This window comes from Kogia breviceps, chromosome X (assembly GCF_026419965.1).
Source record: "Kogia breviceps isolate mKogBre1 chromosome X, mKogBre1 haplotype 1, whole genome shotgun sequence".
Lineage (NCBI taxonomy): Eukaryota > Metazoa > Chordata > Mammalia > Artiodactyla > Physeteridae > Kogia > Kogia breviceps.
In genome coordinates, this window is record NC_081330.1 from 50,789,554 (window position 1) to 50,797,388 (window position 7,835).

A 7,835-nucleotide genomic window follows, 5' to 3' on the forward strand; every position below is an offset into this window, starting at 1 on the left:
TGAAAGACACTAGGTTTTTCTCTGAGCTGACACGACTGTGTTCTGTAGAACTGGGGAGAATTCAATTTGATTAAAATGAAGCTTATGGTTTGTAGTGCTATTTAGAGCTGATTAATGATGAACTCCTCTCATCAGAAATGTAATACCTTGACAATGTTTCCTGCGTTGCAAATAAGTTTCCATGTTGCTGGCTGACATCTCCTTGACAAACCCAGAAGACAGAAAGCTTTCTTGGCCAACTTGCCCCTCATTAAACTTCAGTACCCACCCACTCACAAAGAAATCTTTGAAATTAGTACATAAGAGTTTTCTATTTTGATGGCTTGATGCTATTTGGGAGAAAAATAAGATTTTATCCACAAGATGAAAAGAAACTGCCATTATTTCAAGAGAAACACTGTCTTTGTGATACCTTGAATTTTAAGGCATTTTCCTCCCACTTTTTTCTGAGCTTTTGAATATGTATGAATCATCAATATATCCAGGGAGGCAGGAATCACCATCGCCTTTATAATGATGATAATGCCAAGGGAGACAAAATGACTTGCTGATGGCAGAGTGAGTCAGCAAGTCCGCAGCTGAGTCAGAAGCAAAGCTCTGGTTCCCTAATTAGCAGGCTGGTGGTCTTAATGCCTAGGCTTCTGGCTTCATCTCATGTCCCCTGACACTGCTGGGACAGCTTGGAGGGGTGATATTATTATTCTGCTTTGTTGCAGCTCTGGTGGGTTCCTTCTGTCTCAATGTATTTGCTAACAAAAATTACACATTAGTAATCCTGAAAACTAACAAAAGAGGGTGGGAATGAAGTCATGCAGATGCATATTCATATAATCATTTGCCATGTCTTTATAGCTCCTTTGAGTACACAAATTCTGATGGCAGCACATAGCCAGAGCACGTACTCTGCAAATGCCATGTAGCCTGAAAAGTCAGTTTGTGAGGGCAAGGGAAACAGAGAGCTCTGAAATGTTAGTTCATTTCCTTCCCACTTTTAAAAAAAAACTTCTCTCTCTCTTTATACATAAGAACAGTTGAAACACAAAGAAGGTTTGCTGCTGACCATTTTGACCAAGCCAGAAATGCACTTCTCCTATTATTATGTTATAATAATTAGTTCATTCCCATTACACCCCTTGGCTGTTCAATCCTGAATGAAGGAAGGAAAATTTGTAGTGGAAAATAGGAGGCTCTTTTTGCATTCTTATTACAGAGCAGAAAAATGAGTGTCATGCTTCCTCCATCATCAATTTCTTTCTCTCTACTGGATCTTTCCTGCCAATAATTAATGTGTTATTTCAAAAGAAGGAAGGAAGGAACTAATGAATGAATGATTCTGACCCCACTTCCTACTCCAACTATGCCTAATTTTTCTCTTTCATTTTACAGCAAAACTCCTCAAAATTGTGAGCTATACCAGCTGTTTCCAGTTTCTTCTCATTTTATCTTGAGCCCATTTCAAGCAGGCTTTGCTAAGATCTGTTCATTAAATTGACTGTGTCACAGTTACTATTAGCTCCGTATTGCTAAATTCAGTGAGTGATCAACATTCAGTGTTTGGTCATCTTAATTGACCTTTCTGCAGCATTTGACACAGTTGGTGGTCCTTCTGTCTCTAAATATTGTTTTTTGATTTGTTTCCAGGATGTCTTACACTTTAAGTTTTCTGCCTACCTCATTGCCCACTCCTTCTCAGTCTCCTTTGCTTACTTTTCCTTATCACCCAGATCTTAAAACACTGACATGCTAAAGAGTTCAGTACTTGGTCTTCTTCTCCTTTCTAAACTCATGTCTTTAAAAATGTTCCATATTGAATAACTCCCAAATGAGTTACCTCCAGCCCAGACATCTCCTGTGAAATTCAGGCTAATACTGTTAATTGCAATGCCATTCTTCTAGTTTCTTAGACCAAATCCTTAGAGTGATTTTTACTCTGTTTCTTTCACACACTAAATCCAAATCCATCAGCAAGCAAATCCTTTCAGCTCTACCTTCAAAATATAGTATATCCAGAATCTTACCATCTTTCATCACCTCCACACTGCCAGTACTCTGGTCCTTCATTATTGATATAGCATCCTAACTGATCTTCCTGCTTCCACCTTTGTTTTCTTTCAGTCTCTTCTCAGCACAGCAGTGAGAATAACCCTGTCAAAACTGAAGCCAGCTCATGTCATGGTCCTGCTTCAGAGTCTTCCAGTGAAAAGGGGGAAATTTTTTAAATGTTTCAAAAGGTTTCTAATATTACTGCAAGTAAAAGCCAAGGTAAATTGATACAGGGTCTAGCCTCCCATTACCTAATATCATCTCTTACTACTCTTCCCACTGCTCACTCTACTCCAACTGTTCCCAAAAATGTGTACCAGATATGGATCTGCTTAATGGCTTTGCACTTATTATTTTCTCTACCTGGGAAACTCTTCATCCAAATATCTACATGATTCACCCCCATACTACATCTGTGTCTTTATTCAACAGTTAACTTCTCACAATGGAATATTACTCAGCTATCAAAAAGAATGAAATACTGTCATTTGCAGCAACATGGGTGGACCTAGAGATTATCATACTAAGTGAAGTCAGACAGAGAAAGACAAATATTATATATCGCTTATATGAAGAATCTAAAAAATAATACAAATGAATCTATATACAAAACAGAAACAAACTCACAGACATAGAAAACAAACATGCTTACCAAAGGAGAAAGGGAGAGAGTGGAGGGATAAATTAGTAGTATGGGATTAACAGATACAAACAACTATACATAAAGTAGATAAGCAACAAGAGTTTACTGTATATCACAGGGAAATATACTCAATGTCTTATAATAATCTATAAAAGAAAATAATCTGAAAGAAAAAAATATATATATATATCTATATAAAACCAAATCACTTTGCTGTATACCTGAAACTAACACAATATTGTAAATCAACTATAATTCAACTGAAAAAAAAATTTAAAAAACAACTTCTCAGTGAGGCCTTCTCTGGCTACCTGATATAGTTTTTTTAAATTTCCTTTTTCTCTTTGTACTTATTACCACGTAGAATATTATATGTTTTATTTTTATGTTATTTTCTATCTTTCTCCACTAGTCTCAGAGAGATAGAGATATTGCTTTTGTTTTGTTTCCTGCTGGCACATAAAACTTTATTCATGCTAGCGAATGAGTGACTGGATGAATGGATGAATTTAGTGGTAATAAAAAACTAATATTTTATGTATGTAGCAATTAGCTCCTACTGAATAATTAACCATCCCAAAATTTAGTGATTTAAAACAACAACTATTTAGCTCATGATTTTATGGATCAATAATTTTGTCTGAACTCAAACTAGACAGTTCTTCTGATCTTGGCTGGTCTAACTAATGCATTTTAGTCAGCTGCAAGTTAGCTAAGTTTTCCTTCTTAGACTTAGCTCGCTGTCAGCAAAGAAAACATTGGCAACTAAGCCACATACCTGTCATCATTGAGAAGGCTATTCTGAACTGTTCACCTGGGACCCGGACAGGGTTCTGAGAGAGAGCAGAAGGGTGTAAGGTCTCTTAAGACCTAGGCTAGGAACAGCCACAACATCATTTCAGCCACATTCTATTGATCGAAGAAAGTACAAGAATAGCCCAGATTCAAGGGGTGGGTAAATAAAATCTTCCTTTTAATGGAAGGAGTTACAAAATCACATTGCAAAGAGGCATGGATATGGGGAGGGGGGTTATTTCAGCCATTTTTGCAAACAATCTAAAACTGTAGGCTACCAAGGGAAGATCAGAAATCCTGTCCAGAGAGGTTTCTGAAACAGAAACAGATGACCAACTCAACGGAGTGGTTCAGCCTAAAAGAAGAATTAATAATCTCTCAGGATCCATGTATCTTTCAACAAGATCAACCTTTCTATTTAAGTAATCTATCTTCCACTTTTTATGTCATTTACGACTCAGGATCGATATTGTGAAACAATGTAATAGAAAAGAATAAGAACAGTGATTTTTAACACTGAGTATTCCATTTTTAGATTCATTTCTTTCTGTAACATTTATGTGGGAGACAATTCTCCATGGGTCTCTCATGTTTCTACAAGTCTTCTGAGAACTATAAGCTTTCATTCTGGACCATCTTTTCAAGTACATTTATATAGCAAATGGCTTTGGAAGATAAAGATACTGACTCCTTCCAGAGCAAAGAGCAGGTTTGTTTACTCTCCAGTGTAATAAAGATATTATCTCCTTCTAGGAGATATTGGAGATATTATCTCCTTCAGTCAGGTTTGTTTACAGCCCACTGTAAAAGATTCTGGTTCCCTGAACTCAGTGTTCTTCAACTGTGACATAAACGCACTACATGTACATAATTCACCTAGGACCACTCCATATTGCCCCCATGGAACTTGAGGGCAAGAGCAACTGACGCAAGCATGAAGATCATACTGCCTACTGTGCTGTGAAAAATAAAGTCCTTTGAATCTGACCCAGTAGTCTTTCTGTTTTCTGCCAGTATCCATGAAATGTAGCAAACTAACTGGTTAGCTTGCAAGTATGGTAAAAAAAATCCCAGAACTTTCACAGTTCTTAATTTTTTAAAAATAATTTGCATTCTTTAAATAATTATACATTTAAATCATATGGGCACACATCAGGTTGTTTACAAATATGGTGAACATAAAAACATCATCACTTTTCTTTGAGTCTCTACAGTATAATCTATTATGGTTTGGCTACTTACGGGAACAAATATCTTACATGAAAGTGAACTGTTCTAGATTTTTTTCTGCATGTAATTTACTCTCCAAAATAATGTGCACTTTTTAAAATCACAAAGTTTCACAAAAGTAAAACTTCTTGTTTAAAAAAAATGCCATTTTCACTTCAGCAGTACACATACTAAAGTTAATATGATACAAAGAAGATTATCAAGGTCTGTACTCAAGGATGATATGAAAATTTATGAAATGTTTCATATTTGGGGGAAGAAAATGAATAAAAGAATGCCTTGGTAATATAAATAAACATATAAAATAATAAATATATAATATAAAAGAATAAAAAGAAAAAGGAAGATTAAACAGTTGGGTTAAATATAAAACTAATAATAAGATGGTAAATAAAAGCCAAATATATCAATAATCATTTTAAATGCAACTGATGTCCTAATTAAAAGACTAAAATTGTCAAAGTGGATTAAAAATTCTATGTTTTTAAAGTGGAAATCAAGGGGCACTTATATTAAATAAAAGGACACAGATGTTTAAAAGTAAAAAAGATGATGAAAGACATACCATTTAAGTAGTAATCAAAAGAAAACTGGTATAGCTATAATATGATGATGAAAAAAAGACTTTATGGTAAGAAATATTACTGGAGAAATATATGTGCATCACATAATAATAAAAAGTCAGTCCAAAACCCCACTTGAGGGACATTCTGCAAATACATGACCAGTACTCTTCAGAACTGTCAAGTTCATCAAAAACAAAAAAAAAGTCTGAGAAACTGTCATAGCCAAAAGGAGTCTAAGGAGTCATGATAAGCAAATGTAATGTGGTATCCTGGATGAGATACTGGAACAGAGAAAGTACATCAGGGTAAAACTAAGGAAATATGAATAAAGTATGGTGTTTAGTCAATAATAATGAATCAATATAGGTTAATGAATTATAACAAATGTACCATTCTATTATAAGATTTTAATAAGAGGGCATCCTGATGGGATAAACTCTCAGAGCTATCTTCCCAATTTTTCTATTAATTTAAAAGTATTCTGAAATGGAAATTTCATTTAAAAATATATAACATAGATAATTTTTATCTAGTATTTTTAAAAAACTAAAAATCCATAAAAAGCAGACAATCCAAAAGAAAAATGAACAAAATACTTGAATATATACTTACAAACAGAATATCCAAGTGGGGAAAAAATATGAAAACTTGCCCTATCTCATTAGCTCTTCAGGTTATGTAAATCAAAATCACAATATAATATCACTATCCACCCATGAGAATGATTAAAATGATAAAGACAAAAGCAAGTAGCTGTTCCCAAGGGTTAGAGCAACTGGAACTTTCATACATTGCTGCACGAGTGTTATTGGTATAACACTTGAAAAAGTGTTTACTAAAACTTAATATACACATACTGTATGATGCAGTAATTCCAGTCCTCCGGTATATACCATCAAAATGCTTACATATACTCACCAAAAGACACATATGAGAATGTTCATAACAGCACTAGTTTTAATAACCCCAGTTGGAAGCAAACTTTTGATTCTGATTTTCAGAGCACTCAACTTTGATTAGAGAATCTGCCCAACTTATTTTGCTCCTGATACTACTTCCTGTCTGCAATCTCTGCTTAACCCTGGATTTTCATTAGTGTCTCTGAATCCAGCCTAAGAACTTTCCCTTAACCGAAATGAACAGTTCTTCAAAGGATAATCAGGGGATTCCTTTGGGCTAAATCAGAGGAATAAAGGGAGTTAGCTTGAAGTACTGATATAAGAAATAGGCTCATGAGATTTCTTCAACTAAGTAGAAAACCAGCACCATGGATGATGTCAGAAGTAAAGACAAAACAGTCACAAATCTTGTTTGCTTTAAAGAACCTTTGCGTAAGGCTGAGAACATAAGCTGATCAGTTGCTTTCATGCTTTCTTTAGGTACTGTTTCAAACAGAGCAACAAAGATAATAAAAATCTAACACCACGTAATGAAATAATATAATGTCATGTGTTCACTTCATATACATTTGGCTATAATTCACTCGAGTAACACATTATGAATGCAAATGAATCATTTTAATTTATAATGAAGTGGTAAACAGTAAAGAGCACATTTATGGTCATGCTCTGTGGGACTTAACATGGGTAAAGAATGGAAAGAGGGAGAGGGAGAAGATGGTGGAAGAGTAAGATACAATCACCTTCCTCCCCACAGATACATCAGAAATACATCTACACGTAGAACAACTCCTACAGAACACCCACTGAATGCTGGCAGAAGAACTCAGACCTCCCAAAAGGCAAGAAACTCCCCACGTACCTGGGTAAGGCAAAAGAAAAAAGAATAAACAGACACAAAAGAATAGGGACGGGACCTGCACCAATGGGAGGGAGCTGTGAAGGAGGAAAAGTTTCCACACACTAGGGAGCCCCTTTGACGGAGACGCAGGGTGACAGGGGAGGAAGTTTTAGCGCCATGGAGGAGAATGCAGCAAAAAGGGTGTAGAGGGCAAAGTGGAGAGATTCCCGCACAGAGGATGGGTGCTGACAAGCACTCACCAGCCCGACCGGCTGAGGCGGGCGGGGGCTGGGGTCTGAGGCTCGGGCTTCCCGGTTGGATGGTTGGATCACAGGGAGAGGACTGGTGGCGTGAACACAGCCTGAAGGGGTTAGTGCACCATGGCTAGCTGGGAGGGAGTCCGGGGAAAAGTCTGGACCTGCCGAAGAGGCAGGAGACTTTTTATTCCCGCTTTGTTTCCTGGTGCGCGAGGAGAGGGGAATAAGAACACTGCTTAAAGGAGCTCCAGAAAAGGACCCGAGCCACAGCTAACATCGCGGACTTCAGAGACGGGCATGAGACACTAAGGCTGCTGCTGCCACCACCAAGAAGCCTGTGTGCGAGCACAGGTCACTCTCCACACCTCCCCTCCCGGGAGCCTGTGCAGCCTGCCACTGCCAGAGTCCCGTGATCCAGGGACAACTTCCCTAGGAGAATGCACGGCGCACCTCAGGCTGCTGTAATGTCACACAAGCCTCTGCTGCTGCAGGCTCATCCTGCATCTGTACCCCTCCCTACCCCCGGCCTGAGTGAGTCAGAGGCCCAGAATCAGCTACTCC

At 37.3% G+C, this 7,835-nt stretch overlaps 1 non-coding gene across 1 annotated transcript; it reads left to right on the plus strand.

Annotated features, from left to right (window-relative positions):
* The first annotated feature begins 4,861 nt into the window (after nucleotides 1-4,861).
* Nucleotides 4,862-4,964, plus strand: LOC131749051 (U6 spliceosomal RNA). Its single transcript, XR_009333169.1, has one exon. It is a non-coding gene; the product is annotated as a U6 spliceosomal RNA (small nuclear RNA).
* The last annotated feature ends 2,871 nt before the right edge of the window (nucleotides 4,965-7,835 follow it).